General features: G+C 38.5%; 1 protein-coding gene across 7 annotated transcripts in view; it reads left to right on the forward strand.

The window, feature by feature from the left end:
* The first annotated feature begins 16,366 nt into the window (after positions 1 to 16,366).
* ptprsa (protein tyrosine phosphatase receptor type Sa) overlaps positions 16,367 to 16,737 on the forward strand; it is a 214,364-nt gene continuing 213,993 nt past the window's right edge. For 5 of the 7 annotated variants that reach the window (XM_079349634.1, XM_079349635.1, XM_079349633.1 and 2 more), the window contains exon 1: positions 16,367 to 16,696. The gene's annotated coding sequence lies outside the window, so the exon portion shown is untranslated. The remainder of the gene's footprint in view (positions 16,697 to 16,737) is intronic. The other 2 variants (XM_079349639.1, XM_079349640.1) reach the window with 2 other exon arrangements.

Below are 16,737 nucleotides of genomic sequence, written 5' to 3' on the forward strand. Positions count from 1 at the left end.
GCAACATAACACCTGAAATTCTTCTCAGTGTTGCCTCTCACATTGTTTCTTTTTAGGTTGTTTTTTTTTTTTCTCTTTTCTCATTGACCTCTCTCCTCTCTCTTCTACTCCCCTCTTCACCTCCTCTCTCACCTTTCTATGCCCGCTGATGAATTTTTTATGTTATTTGTGTGTGGCTTTATAATCTATTGCGCAAGGTTCCACCCATAGAGCAGTGGGAGTTCTTCATTCTTTAAACACACGACTACACCAGGGAAAACAAGGTATAGCAGCCCCTTTCTCCTTTTATCTTCTGTTTTCTGGTTGCGGTAAATAAACTTTACGTCCCATACGAGGCACGGAAGGAAACAACGATCTGAAGAGAGCATGCAGCAGAATTTTTAATGTTTTTTAATGCTTTTCAGCAGTGCAAAGGTGGCTTTTATGAATAACATTTGGCCCTTCTTTATTGTTGCTTTAATTTAACAGATGTTTCTGCTGGTTGTTACATGCATGCATATGAGCATGCTTAGATGTTATGTCTTTTGGATTCATATCCCTGTAGTTTCTAAAAAGTTGTTTCCCACCTGTGTGGATAATTTTTTCTTGAGTCTCACTTTCTGTGTATTGAGGTGAGATTTTTTTATGAACACCTGAGTTTCATTGTCTATCCTGCTTAAATTACAAAGATCGTAAACCTGCTGATTTACTCATGTCGGAAGTACCTTAAGGTAATTTTGGCGTGAATATAGAATTCATAATCCTAAACCAAAGAACGCAGAGCCACACCTAATTATCATTCAGTTACAATAAAAATGCATCAATTCATCTTTTAAAAAAAGAAAGCACTGATGGATCATATTCAATTAGACATCTGCAAGAGTTTAATATGACAGGAGTGGCATTTCAGGCAAAATTGGGTTTTTGTTTATGCTCAAGCTCTCATTCATTGCTTTTGTTTATCAGGAGACCATGTTTGGAATCACAATAATTGAAGGAGAGACTCAAATGAAAAATTCAATTACCTAAAAGCAAAAAGGGCGCATGTGTATTTGAAACTGAGTGTTATAGCCAAAGAATGCAACACTTAAGAACACTGGCATTAAATTATGAATTGAAAAAAAGATCAAAACCTTCTTCTGCTTTCACACATTGCCCCCAATTTAGGCTTTAACAGCTCGTATGCCAATATGATATAATAAATGTCTTACTATGATGTGATATATGGAGTAGTTTTAAGTATTCGTACATATATTGTCATTAATGCAGCGTTCACTTGTGAGTGTCCGTCAGTGCATTTATTTTTTTAATTTTTTTTTACAAATCCATTAAAAATCACGTTAGTCAGCTTACAACTATGAAATGGTGTTATAGACAACACCTCTATTGGTACACTTAAGTGGTACTAAAAGTGAAGTGTAAATATATGATATCATAAATCAATCAATCAATCTCTTCTGCACCCCCAACCCACATTGTCTCTTCTTTACTCATGAAGTCAGATGTTATTTATGCCTACAGTTAGCTTCGTGTTGACTGACCCCTGTATGCATATAGAATGTGTAAATGACTGTTCACCAACATGTTTAGCATGGAATGATACACTTTATTATCATTTTAGTAGAATAAATCTTGGAGTGAAGTTTCAGGTGTGAAACTGCTGTCTTGAAGACACACCAAGCAGCATCCAACCACCCTTTTTTTAAAAAATAAGAAATAAGAAAAGGTGACATTTTACAGAAAGACAGGAGCTACATCTGACATGAACTGCTGGCAGATAGAGTTGTATTTGTGAGGCTATTAAGCTAGAGGGGATTTATTTTTTTGGCATATACCTTTATTGTATCGTTTATACTATTCATAAGCTGATGAGATCATTAACCCTCATGAGCAGGCTTTGTATCCATTATATTTGCAGCATTTTCCATCTATTAAATATGGGTCCTGCATGCATGTATGCATGCTTACAGGATCCTTGTAATTAAGTGTTTTCTTTGACTGTGGACAACCTTATGTTAAGTATTCTTCAGAGGATTTATTTAAATGAAATGTGTATCTGATGAAGATGATAAAGGAGGGACTCCTCTACAACCTGTGAATAATAAGCTCTGAGATATCAATAAGATCCTGAATGGGGGGGGGTTATGCCTGTATTTAGAGATATGACAGCAGAATCAGAACTCAGGTAAAGGGTAGATTGGGGATTGATGCGGGACAGGAGCCGCAGGTCAGATTTGTAACTGGGCCTCCGTACATGGGGAGCATCTTTCAACCATGATGCTACCTAATCTAAGATTGTATCTTAAATAAATTGGCGCTTGGTTCACATCCCTGTTTGCTCATCACACATATTTCATCAGTCAATCAGACTCTCTATATTTGTACTTTTAGATGTTAAACCTTGCCATGTACACTTTCTGTATTACACACACAAACACAGAAACACACACAGAAACACACACACACACACACACACTCACACACACACACACACATACACACACACACACACACACACACACACACACACACACACACACACACACACACACACACACACACACACACACACACTCACACAAACCCCAGAAAAGCTCTCTGTACCCGCCTGCCAATTATACATTGTGATTAGGATTCGGCACCAGGCTCTGCTGCCACTTTCAATTGGCACTAACATGGCAGTTGTATAGTATAATAGGGCAGGTCAGTGGTGGGACATGGGGTCACATCAGCCATCTGATGTGGTGTCAGAAGTTTAGCCTCAAGGTTCAGCAAGCCGAGTCACAGTCACAGAGTGAGAGTCAGACTGGGCAGTAACGTGAAGGTTTGATAGGGCTAGTTTGACAAATGAGATGAAGCTGAGACTGTTTCGAGCAGAAGGTTGAAGGCAAGGCAGTAACTTATTTGAGAACTCTTGGATCAGGTGGATTGCTGTGTCAATACTCATGAAGACTGCAGATCTTACTCTGTTATAAACTGTAGATGGGATATACTGTACAACATTTGAAGGAGTTAGATGTGTACAGTGATTTGCATTTTTTATGCAAGTCATAAAGTTCATTAAAGCAATAAAATGATATGACTAAAACAGCATGAATGAAACAAAGGAACACATTAACAGATCACAACAAAAGGCAGGGCAATGAAACTCAAATTTTGAAAGGTTATTTTGCAGTAGAATATTCTGTGGGGAGATATCAAGGGAAACAGAAAGTCATTGAATCAAAAGAAAACACTCCGAGGTAAAAAGACGGATGACATGGGAGTGAGTATACAATATAAAGGGCTTTAAAGAAATAAAAAAATCATGAATGGATTAAAAGAAAATATGGCAAACACAACACAGGCAGGTTAATTATAGACATGGAATCAAAGCAGTGTGATAATGACCGTGTGTTCAAGAAAAACAAAAGATGCAGAAGTGAACAATCACACTGGCTTACGATGATGATGAAAACCAAATTTATGATAGGTTATTCATGGACAAAAGTTTTACTTTCAAGCGTGTACCAAATAATGCACACCCTATGCACACATCCTCAACCGTTACAATTTGACAATAATCCACTGAGATGTCTGCAGTTCTGAGGTGTTTAGCTCATCTTGTTCGGCTATGTAGCGTGTACATGGCTGTGTCATTGGTTGTTTGTCATAATAAAGACGTTCTCAAGACACAAGTGTATTTTCATCTGCATGTGCCCCATTACTAACCAGCCACTGTCGCCTAGCAACAACAACCATTTGCTGTTGTGTGACGTCTTTAGGTCATTTACATTACATTTACATTTCTTTTTCTTCTTGTTCCATTTGCATTAAAATAGAAATGTTCCTGTCTCAATATATATGCACACTTTAGCTTGAAAAGCCAGAACAAACTCTGTTGATTTTTTGGAAATGATATTACATTCTGGTGATGCCCACAGTGTCATACATTGGATTGAATTTTTAAAAGAGTGAGAAAAATGTACTATGATGCCTGTTTCTCAAAGGGACACTTAAAGAACCTAAACGTGATCAATTTTCTTAATATATATATTTGGGGATTAACCCCATGTGTTTTTTTGAACATGTCTAAGGTAAGAGAATTCAGAGTTGAACCACTGTAGTTAAATGCGACTGCGGCTGTGTATAGAGAGCATGCCCATAGGGTGAAAAATTCACACACATTGGAGCTTAGGTAGTATATATGCAGGTTAGGGGATGAAAACTCGGTCAGGTGTGCTATGATATGCATGTTATTATATCTAGTGCAAATAATTGTGTCTGCAAACATGTATGTTTTCTGCTGTATGCTTGTCAAAGCTGTACCTAAGTGAAAGTGTCCCAGAGCATTTGTTGTAGCGGCTCCAGATGATTAATGATTGTTGACACAAACACAAACAGTGGGAAGCACAGACAGAGTGAGACAGATGAAGACAGATAGAGGCAGAGGGAGAAGCTCAAGTTAAATAGCCCCATATCAACATTGCAGACGCTGTGGATAATAGGCCTCTAAAGGCGCTTCTTTTTCGGAGCAGCCGTCTCCCCAGAGGGCTGCAGGAGGACAATTTGTATAAGAGTGAAGGTAAGGGTGTGACAGAAGGAGAAGACCTGTAGCTAATGCTGTTAACTTTAAAATCTAGGAGTCATAATACAATTTCACTTCACTGCACCTTTCACACTTGATATTTTCTGTGTTTTTCAAAGGCTAACATTGGTTAGCTTTAAGTTGGCCTCGAGATCTCTGGGACACAATCTTGAAATGTTAAAATGATATTTGGGCAAATATCTGTCAACATAAGGGTTGAAAGATTCAGGACAATTGTTTTTTTAATTCAAAAGCAGTATAACTCTGTGTTGTGTATTTTCCTTGTTTGTTTTTGTTTGTTTTTTGCTTGGCCATCTGCAACTCGAATTTTAATTCCTTTTCTGCATAACGAAGTGTTCAGATAACTACTTTAGCTAGTTTTTTTCATCAATGATAAATGGGTAAAAAAAAGCACCAGTTCATCAAGGAAAAAGAAAGAAGAGATTAGTTTTTACAAGGTAAAAAAATTTATTTTATTGAATTGGATGTAACACATTCGTTTGTCCAATACAGATGCTTTGTGGCACCAATTGAGGGTCGTGTTGATACACTAAAGATATACTCTTTCATCACATACAAAGCACATCATTATGCTTTTGTGTAAAGATGCATTTAGTAACATCTGTCCACATCCTCTGCCACACATGGTTCACATAAATCAAGCCCTCCTGTTAACTTAATGTTTACTGTATATCATTTGTCCCCTAGCTTCTCTTTCTGTTTGCACTCAGACCACTGGCTCCTTTTTCACAAGTGAAAGCTATTTCCATCCTCAGATTTTATCAGTGGTCTGTCTGCTTTATCTTGTGCTATCACAGATTAAACTCACACAGATGTCAGTTCTCATTCTTTTTTGAAAAAAAGTACTCATATCTGTTTGTCAGTAGCCATCTTAACCTCAGTCACAACCTCTCAGCGAACAACAAAGTAAGCGGCCGCTGGCAAAGCATTACTAACTGACCTGTCTTGGCTTATTTGGAGAAAAAGAGCAGACACAGCTGCCGGGAAATGCACACTACAAACAAACAATTGAATGTATGTTATGGATTAGTGAAACATGCAGTAGTTAAGCACTATTTGATGACAATCTTGCACCTAAATGCCTTTTTATGTTGAGTAGTAGACACTGACACAGGAGTAGATCCTCTTTTTTAACTGATGTTTCACTGAATCAGGCCCTGAATGCCTCATGTAGAGTGCACTGTGACCTGTGGTGTCCCAAAGTGAATTATTATGTGTTATAATGTATTCCATCTGACAACTGCTGCTGTATCTCTACTCTCACAATTTTTCCATTAACTTTTAATTACCAAACCTGCTAAAGGGGATCCATTTAATTTTCAATTTCTCAGAATTTATTCTGTTATTAAAGCCTTGAGTAAAAGCCCACCTCTCCTTCATCATTACATGTCAGACCCAAGAATAAATTGTGTTTGTATTATAATTCAAGGTATGCCAATAGCAGCATGTGCAATGACACCAGAGTGGAAGAGAAGGGGGTCTAGCTACATGTTATGCAATCTTGTATAGGTAAGTTTAACTGTGCATCAAACGACCAAGTCAGTAAACTCAGACATATGCAGGGAAATACTGGTGTGCTGCCTGGTTGAATCAGAGTCAGAATTGTTTTTTATGGCAATTACATTTACACATACAAGGAATGTGTACTGGTGTGTATAAAAGAAGTCATTTGTATTTACTTCCAACTACTTTCTCACATTGCACATTCCTAGTCATACTGTTGGGAAGAAAGTTTTGGTCCAGATAATATTTAGGATTATCTGAATAACAGGTGGCTCGTTCCCCCCAAAAAATGGTTGTTGATCCAAGAAGCTACTTGGCTTTCAGATGATCCAAGATTGCTTAATTCCTAAAATGTTGTCCTGACAAAGAAGCTGCGAAAAAATCCCTAATGTGGACTCATTGTGAACCATGCCAATTGAATAGAAGCGCAGTCCATTCTTCAGTTGTAGAGATATTTCAGTCTGAACTGAAGAGTTTCAACACTTCCCAGACTGTTATTGCCATCCCTAAAGTCTCAATAAATGTGGACTGGTCTAATCGTAAAAGTTTATTTTTTGTTCACTTTTCCAGTGGGTGAGTGGAGGCAAGAGGACAATCAACATGTTTCAACCTCTTCTGTAGCAAGTCTTTCATACCTCGATGAGACTGACTTTGATTTTGCTTAACATGAAATGGTGCGAAGGAAATTATGCTGAGCTAAATACTGCATGCTACCTGCAAGCCAAAAACAGAAACCTGCCCTTATCTGTTAGGCTTATCTCCTCTCTTAATGGTACTCTCATCCCCTGCAGGTGATGTTCTGTAGTTGTGACAAGGTAGTGTTATTGTTAGAGGTGATGCACCTCACCAAGGTTAAGTCAGATCTTATCACGGCACTAGTGCGAGAGAGATGCTATTTGCAGGCAGTTGTAGTGGGGCGAAGAAAGGAGACAAAGGTTGGATGATAATGTACTGATGAGCTGCTGTCTGACTCGCTGACTCACTACCTGCCCCTCTCTTCTTTTTTATCTTTGGTGTATAAATATATAAAGCTTCCGTGCATAATGTGGAACTAGTTCAGGATGGCTCCTGGGTTTTTTTTCTTCTTTTTTTACAGCAGAGCACGGCACTACAAGTCAGTGTTAGAGGTTGCATCCCTGGTGTTAGCAGTCATGCAACTGCATTGGCATAAAATTAAGGCAACTTTTGATACTTTAAATACCATTTCTGTTCATAGCTTTTAGGCTGGCATCACATAATTCATTGAATGATTTCATAAAAACTTCTTTCATAAGCAACTGATATTTTTATCACGTTCTTTAAAACGTGACTACTCAAAAAGTTGACTGACATTTGGCTTGTTTCTGCGGCAAAATACCGAAGTGAAACTGGGTGTGCATGAAGAATAGCATACAGCACTTAATTGTTGACTGCATGCACACACAATGTGTGCTGTTTAAAAGCTATGTTGAAACTTAATTAAGACTTTTTTTGGGAGCATATGAATACAAAATCAAGGCAAAGAAATAGTGCTTAACACAGTATTAATGCAAAGAAGAGGTGTGTAAAATTCATGTCCACGTGGAACAAAAATATGCAACACTATTTCTTGTTTGTACTCTCTCTGTCTTTTTCTTCAGGATAAAAACAAACCAAGCCTTGGGTATATGCTTTTTTTCTTGTTGCTATAGTAGCCAAAAGCCAATGGTTGTTGTTTTGTATTTCCTAAGTTTCCTATATTCATACAAAGATAGAAACACACAACGTTGATAAACCTGAAAAAAAAAATGTGTCAAATAAACTTTTGCATGCCCTGTCTTCTTCTCACTGGCTGTGTGAGTGTGGTTGTGTTTTGATTTAGAATACTGTTTTTGTCCACGTTCATGACTGTAAAGGCTGATCGTCATAAAGATAATGATGAAGTTATAAACAGAAATCCTTACAGCATGATAAAAACCATGCGTAACCGGGAAACCAAATGTAGCCTCTGCATATTGCTCATTCACACTATATTCTGCATTATTGATCCAAATGAGCCTACCCAAAACTATTTTAACCAGTCAGCACTCTAAATATTATCCAGATCTGATGACAAGCCCATTTTGTGAAGATTCATAATGTTTTATTTTACTGAGGGATGTTCACACTTTCGCCCACCTGAGCGTCCTGTCAGGCTGTTGCTATAGATATCTACACGCAGTTCAGTGAGGGGGAGAAGGCAGAGGAAAATTGAGAAGAAGAAGAAGCAGATATGGTTTAGATAAGACACAGATTGAGGAAGCAGACCATGGAGTGAATAAAGCAGTAAGATTTGGAATAAGGGGGGAAATAATCCAGCTGGTGGTGACTTTATCAAGAGTGAGAAATGTGTGAGAAGTGAAAGGAGGCAATGATGACAGGAGAAGAGCAGGAGAATGAGCTCTCCACCTGTCAGCGCATCAAAGCCTTGTCGTGTCACATACTCAGCCGCTCACACACCCACTCATCCCCTCAATGCCTCAACCTAATGAGCCAAGTGCCTTTCGATGGCTCCTGTATACACTGGTGCTATCACACAGCCATTATAAGTCTGTGTTACGGACAATTTATCGCCCGGTACAGCAGCGCTTCTATTTCCATACACTGTTGTCACGACCTTGCACCCTTCATCGTGTCATGTTAGCGGCTCGCTGACTTTCTCCATAGGCAGAGGCAAAATCTTTACATATTCCACCACATACATCATTTGGTCGATCGTTTCTATCTTTTGCAACTTGCAGTAACTTAAATTGATACACTTGGATGGATAGTGGGAGCTGATATAGATTATACCTTGTAAAAACTACTTTACAGCATCTTTTAGTGAAGTGAAATTTTATAGAAAGGGTTAGCTAAAGGGTACAGCGTCTTTGTAAAAACCTGCCATGCGCCAAGTCTAAGTGGCATGTTTGTATGGCATGCCAGGAATTATGACTACATCACTATTTCTTTACAGTCAGTAGTTTTTCTTTGTGAAGCTAACCCTAGAGGTTAAAATTGAAGGGATGTGGAACTAACATGTTATCTGATAACTCATCATTATAATTATTACAAGTTCCCACCCACGGGTATCATTATATTCTGTTCGCATGTTTGAAGTTATGCTACATTATAATTACCCTTCAATATGTAAACTGGAAAGACAGAGCCAATGGACTTGTCAAAAGACAACTGTTTCCCAGGTCAAAGTTCAAAACGTAACACAAGTGGATGTTCTGGTATTTTCTTATGCATTTGTTGCAAGAGAAGATTTGCTAGCTACTGTTGCTACTTGCAGCTTTGCCAATAAACTTTAGTTCTAAATACCTCTGGATTATTTTAAGATTTTGCACAAGCAGTCTGGTTTTTGTTTAGTCAACATTACAGTATTCACAGCGTCCATATATCCATTCATTTTCTTCTTCCTATCCGAGGTCGGGTCGCAGTGGCAGCAGGCAAAGTAAGTCAACCCAGATTTCCTTCTACCCAGAAACGTTTTCCAGCTCCTCGTGGGGGATTCTGAGTTATTCCCAGGCCAGACAGGATATATAAACCTTTGAGCCAACTTTGGGTTTACCCTGTGACGCTGAGCTAATCAGTCTGTCAAGATCCACATCCACATCAACTGACAGAGTGAAACAAAGGCTGAAAAGGAGAAATGTTCAGGTAGTTTTCTAAAGTTGTAAAAAACTAAAATTCAAAACAAATGCTCTTTGACAATCATTCTAGTAATTGTTTGTATGTTATTACCACACATGGATTAAAAATCAAATTTAACTCACCTAATCACAAGCTTTCTGCTTATCAATTGTAGTTAGCTTTGCGCTGGAATTAGCATGGTGAAAGATGGGCTAGTGTGCCCCTTAATGTCACAGTACATAAGAATCGTCAAGCCCTGGTATTGTGGCGTCGTGCCATGCTATTCTTCTTCCTTTTAAACTACATTGGTCTCACATCTATTTACTGCTAAGACTGCTGAAGCAGTGTGGAAGGGGTTACTTTGATTGCCATGGTAACAAAGAGTCTCTCCTCAAATGCCATATCTCCATCATTGTTTTTATTTCTCCAACATGAAAGAGAAAAAAAAACAATCATCCCAATGCAACAGAAAATAGACTTTTGCTCTTTACTCTTCTCTTGAAACTGTGGGATGTATAGAAAATCTAATCTTTTCACACCAACACTTGGAATGTAACCATAGACTCACACTTATTCTGCTTGCGTACAATCTCTGTGATACAATGTCACAGAGGTTGTTTTTTTTTTGTTTGTGTGTTTTTTTGTTTTAAAGGACATACAATTTCTCTGTGTGATAAATTCATCAAATACTTGTTTTTAGTTCCCTTTCAATAGCTAAATTACCCTGTCAGGTTGTTAGCTGATCAAAGCAAGTTAAGGTGTTAAAGAGCAGGGTGAAGCTTTTTTTCCTGCTCTGGGAGCCAATATGTTAAAATATTTCTCAGCAAAAAAAAGTAAATAGAAATCAAGACGTAAACAAATTGTAAAAACCAATCTAAAGGGAAAGCCAACAAGTCCCAGCATAATTGAAAAGTGACAGCTCAAATGCTGTATTTTCAAATCCAGTCTAGTCAGATTTCCTGCATTGCAGCTCACTCTTGCTACTGCAATGTTTTCTTCACCAAAATATTCTTGTTTACATGGTCTGGTTTGCATCAAAGCATCAGAAACAAGTGATGCATAGCAGGGCCACTGCAATGATGGATTTCTCTTGAAAGTGGTTTTAACAATATGCCCCGTCTCATTACGCAAACTGTCATTCATTCAAACTGTTGTGCCGTTCGACTTATCGGCTCATTCTTTATTACATAATACTCAAGTTATATTCATTTCTCCAAACATGTAAAGATTTTTTATGGATGCAAAGCTGTGTATCTTTTAATGTTAAAAGACCTGGAAATAATCAAATAAAAATGACACAATATTTTTTAGGCCAACTTTGCCTCTTTTTTTATTCGATAGGACAGTCAAAGAGAGACAGGAAAAGAAAGTTAGGGATGGCATGCAGCAAAGGGGACGAGATTGGATTTGAACGTGTGAACATTGCGACATGGATTGTAGGCTGACCTTATGTTATTGCGCTGCAGAAGAGAAAGTCTTAGCAATATATGGGTTGTTTTGTTCTCCAGTTGCACTCATATCATATTCTGTAAAAGGTTAGGACATTTTAACTAAACCAAACTTGCCTAAAATGTGATTTTGGTTCCTTCATCCATTCATTTCAAACTCTTGTAAGTGATGCTTTATGTGTAATTGGAGCAGTTTAAACTCCGTTAATGCGTCTGGTTAATCAAGAGCTATCCAGCAGCTGGATGTGCACACGTCATTTGGGAAACATTTCATCCAAAGTGCAGCAGAGAAAGAGGAGAGCCCCTTTAGTCTGGTGATGTGGGAAAGTCAACCACTATAGGCCTGTTTCGATCGGAGGTAATATCCCCAATAACTATTTGTAGCCTTTATTATGGAGGGAGGACAGTGGATAGGGTCAGAGACTGGCGAGAGGGAGTGGGGATGGACATGCGGGGGGGACAAGTATGTTTGCAGGAGCCTTGTGTTTTTACATTTGCATGAATTCTTTAGTTGTCTGCTAAAGTAGAGTTTGTCTTTCTGTTGATCTTTTATTGGATTTGCTCCCCAGTATCACAAAAGAGAGAAAAAATTAAAAACATGTTCACATGTGGTTTAAGTTTGATTGAATAGTTTACATTTTAATTTAAGTTTAATTGATAAGAACTCTACGTAAGAGGGTTAGGGATTTGTTTTATTTCAGTGTCCCTTATCCTCTTCCGTACAAGTCATAAACAGTACAGCACAATACAGAATAAATAATCATTACAAGATGAAACTTTACAAAAGCAGGTCTACCTATTTTTGACGCATTCCTCAAAAAGTGTTTGAGGAATACACTAGAGACACAATTAGACTGTACATGCAACCAAGCCCTCCTTACAGTGACTCCCCCTGTAGTACATTGCCTTAATCTCTAATCTGAGTCAAAGCTCTTTTACTTTGTCTTGGAGACTCTGTAGCATTTCTACAATCACCAATCAATGAATGGACTTGTCTAACTTTTCTTTCAGGCAGTGGCTCTTAATTGCCAGTGCTCAGCGAAAGGTGACACACCATTACTTCTCCTCTCATTAAACCACTCATCCAGTCACGCTGAGTGGCGTGTGTTTCCCACACACAGGTGAACACAGGAAGGGATGAAAAGGAGAAAGGAAGAAGTGAGCAGGACGTGTTCGGAGAGGAAGAAAAACGAAGGGTGATTAATTGAATGGAAGTAGGTGGTGGGAAAAAAAGATAGAATGGGAAAGGAAGAGCAGAGATATCTTCAAAGACAAGGTGCAGTCTCTTGGGGTTTTTTTCTTTCTGTTTTAGGAGAGTGTGTGGACAACGTCTCTTATCTTTATTTAACCAGACACGACAGCTTGAGCAAACACCAGTGGAGTTGATCAGGGTGTAAGGTCCAAGCATGGGTGTCATTTTTATCAGGAAACAGGGAGTCACAACAGCTACAAAAAATGGCATACTTATCACTTTTCCACACAAACACACTTATCAAGTGTTGATTTCAAACTGAACCGCACTTAAAGGCACAAGTTACTGTGAATGTGACCAAGCCTTCCTTTTTAGTGCTGTTTGCACCTGGCATTAACATTGATCCTGACAGAGCCAACATAAATGTACAGACACAGGTGTAAACCAACCAAAGACATAATAAGGATGCATCGAGAGTTCTGTCAAATTAGTCAGAAATGATTTGGTTATGTATATCCATAGGACCGTCAGTGTGAATGTGTTAAATGCAATGAGAACATTCATTTCTAAAATCCACATTAACACACCACAATTAAACCAGTAGTGGTGGAAAAAAAGGACAGCAACAACTTATTTTTTACTTTTAGATAAACAACAAGTTCAGTACCCACAGCTGGAGACAGGGGAATCACTCCCATGATTTTCTCTGTTTTTAATTTCATGCCATTCAAAGAAATGTTGAAATTATCATAATGACCTGTACTCAGTCAGGTGTAAGGTATCTTGTGAAAGCACCTGGATGTGGGAGTGGCCTATAACTCACCAGCAGTTCATCATTGTTTACAATAATGCGGCGCAGTGTGGATAAATGGATATACAGCACACATCTGTTCGTCTTTTTTTTTCTTCCAACAGTTAACGAGGAATCCACTTTAAATTAGTCTCCATAAAGATGTACCCTGAGAATGAATCTTAACATCAGGTGGAAATAAGGCCTTAGTTATCTGATTTGCTGAAAGTGTTGGCTTAAGTTTGACAACACATACATTCTCTTTTGAGTTTAGATGAGGTGTTGAGCTTCATACAGTTATGTGTTTCAATAACCTACTGAAGATTCGCCACACTGGAACTGCTTATGTTGTGCTCCTTTTTTTTTTTTTCAACTTAGTCAGCAGTAAGACTTTTTTTTGTCTTGCCCTGGCAACATTAGAGCCATTATCTTTATTTCACTGTGATAAGTAGTCTTTTTGTAAACCTTTCAAGTGTCCAAGCTGATTGAGTACAAATGAAAGACGTTTGCTCCTCCCCCCTTCTGAGATTAACTGGCAAAGTTATAATAGAAAACCAACGTATCAGCTATAGCCTTTTTCATTGTTGGTGGTATAACTGAAAAAAAGGCTACTGCAGCTGGGACACAATGGCTCCTATTAATGCTAACTGCTTTTTTTTTTTCATTTTCTTTGTGATTTATGCACCTGCAAAGCACGGCAAGCTTAATAGACGTTGATATTAGGAAAAATTACAACCACTGTTCTATTGATTGGTCTCACTGATGTATAGACAATTTATGGAAATGTGGATGTTATAGGATGGTAACCTCTTTAATTCTACAAGAAAAGAAAATTGTAACGAAACTTCTAAAATATAAAACAAGATACTTTTCAGATTAAAATTCCTTGCTATTAAGATGGTAAAATTTACTGTACATTAAAGCAACGTGGATCTTATTTCAAACCCAATAACATCAGATTTGCAACACAGCTGCAACAACAAAAAATAGAACATAACAAAAGCACAGACAGTGCATTCGCTTCCAAATGCTAAATATACTGCTCACCCTGTTGACTTTTGGCTCAGGAGTCCTGAAGCCCCCTGACAGATGTGAGCGAGGACTATCAGAGGAATGTCAAATGATCTGAAGTAAAGGCTAAGGCACACAAAGGACAATCAAATTATCAGTGCAGGGGAATTAAAATGCTTTTATTAAGTCTTTCGTGGCACACACTACTGACTGAATCACTGGCTTTAGAGTTTTTTCAGTATTTGCATTGCAGGGTACAACTTTTCTCATTCTTTTTTGTTCCTCTGTCCCATGATGCAGAAGCCGATACAGATGTGCCATCTTTAAAGGATCAGACACATTTTTTGGCAGGTTTTGGGTCTGTTCCCTTTTAAATCAAGTTACCTTTTCATCAGTGCCAAAATGTCAGCTCATGTCAATTCAATATGACAATCTATCAGTGCTTCACTAAGGCGATCAGTCACTTTGAAAACATTTATGAAGATGAAGGGTTGACGTACACATTTGAATTTATAGGGTGACATTTTAAAAATCAAAAGTAAGTTTGTCAGAGAAATTCAAAACAGAATCAGACAAAAACCATCCCCAACTGCATGTGATTTTCATCTATGTATATTTGTTAATAGGTGACCGACAGATTAATAATGAATCATTCACAAAACATGTTTTCATAACTGCATAAAGGCATGTTATCTGCATATAAGATCCTGTGTGTGCGCTCGTATCATAATTTAAGTTTTGTCAGTTTTTACAATAAGGCTCCAACCATAAACATTGTAATTAGTAGTTTGATGCTGTTCATCATTTGATCATCTCACATATACTTTAACATTGAATCATGTTAGTATTATATAGTAGTTACAGTCGTTGCTTTTCTGTGCATTTATTTATTTTGCATGTCCAGCCATCATATGTGCCCACAGGTGATGTTCTGGCAAGCTGTTGGCTTGACATTGTATTTGACCCGTGTCCGTATCCCCCTTCCTGTCATAAACAGATATATAATATCATTTTACTCTGAAGAATATTCTGATAGATGATGGTACATGAACCACATAACCTGTCGGTTTGCCACTACTTGAGGACAAGTGCAAAAATATTTAAGGAACAGGTCTCACTTTGAGCTTAAAGCATGAATGACGGAGCTCCAGCAGTGGGCCACATTTCAGCTTGTCCCTGTAAAAGAATGTGTGCAGTCGTCAAGGAAAGCAGCTCTGCCACTTTAAAGATTTGATTAAGTAAAACCTGCAGCTGAAGTTGATTGATTAAATGCCCTCACAGTCATTTTCTTACTGTTTTTTTTTTGTGAGCAGCCAGCAGCAAAGTCAGTATGCTGAAAATACCTCATAGCTTGCTCATCCATTGTGAGGAATGTGAATGCAGTGGAAGGTGCTTGAAAAAAGTGCTTTTATCCATTGACTTACGGACTTAAAGATTTCAGTTTCACATCATTTTCCCAGTTCATTGATTATCTGTTTTGATAGATACAAAAAATAGAAATGCAGCTTCTTTTTAACAGTTTTATCAGTCGACTATTATTTCTTTAACAACTGAAAACCAAGACGTTGTATATTTTCTGTAATCAAACAACTGAAATGTATCCAGTTCCAAAAACAACAATAGCATTTCCTAATTTCTTGCAACTTAAAACATGACCATATTAGTAGTTAGGGTAACGGTGAGAATCAGGGTTAAATGTAGTGTAGTGTAGGCTATATCATGCACAGTGAACCTCACCTAAAACTCTGATGAGCAGATATGAGGCGCTATCTTTAAGACACTCCGGCGACACAGAGGAGGAGGGGGCTGTCTTTACTGCGCGCAGTGTGCATTGGTCCGTTTCATGCTACCCTACCCTCCCTCTTATCCCGGGAAAGGCAGGCAAACGATGCCACTGGACGATACCTACAGTGAGTCGTGGGGGAACGGCATGACTTCATCACGTCAAGTGGAGCGCTGCAAAAAAAATAAATAATGGTCAAAGCAAGCCTACAGTCAAAGCTAGATACTTAAAAGTTCAAACATTTGGAAATGTACATGTTCCCTTTTTTTTTTTTTTTTAGAAATAAAAAAGCAGATTCTCTGGATACGTTTCATTAAATTATTCCCTTTAAAATTTCGGCTCAAGTCTTGATAAAATGCATTAAATGTATGGGGGGGGGGGGGGGGGGGGGGGGTGTGATAAAGAAAGAGGGAGAGAAGATGGAGAGAGCCGTGAGTTAAGGGGTGGCTGGAGAGGGAGGGCCGGACGCATGACATCATTCTCTCAGCCTCCCTGCGCGGACAGAGCTCTGGTTTCTCCAAGTGCGCACGGCGGCTGCTGCTGAGGGAGCGACTCCTCCTGCCGTACACCCAGACGCGTCCTGAGCAACCTGCGCTCCTCGGGTTGGATTTTAAAAACATTATTTACCCAGGCAGAGTGGACCTTTGAACTGCTCCCCAACTGGACCTGCTGCGGGGACGCTCACATTTAACACAAACCCGGGGATTACCGCTTGTTTTAACCATGAAGATGTGAGGGTTTATAAGCTGGGAAGAAAAGAAAGAGGAACTCCGTGGCTAACAAAAAGGTATGCATACTTCCATACCTTTTTTTCTCACTCTATCCAGC

Source organism: Symphodus melops (genome assembly GCF_947650265.1).
Source record: "Symphodus melops genome assembly, chromosome: 8".
In the NCBI taxonomy this organism is placed as follows: domain Eukaryota; kingdom Metazoa; phylum Chordata; class Actinopteri; order Labriformes; family Labridae; genus Symphodus; species Symphodus melops.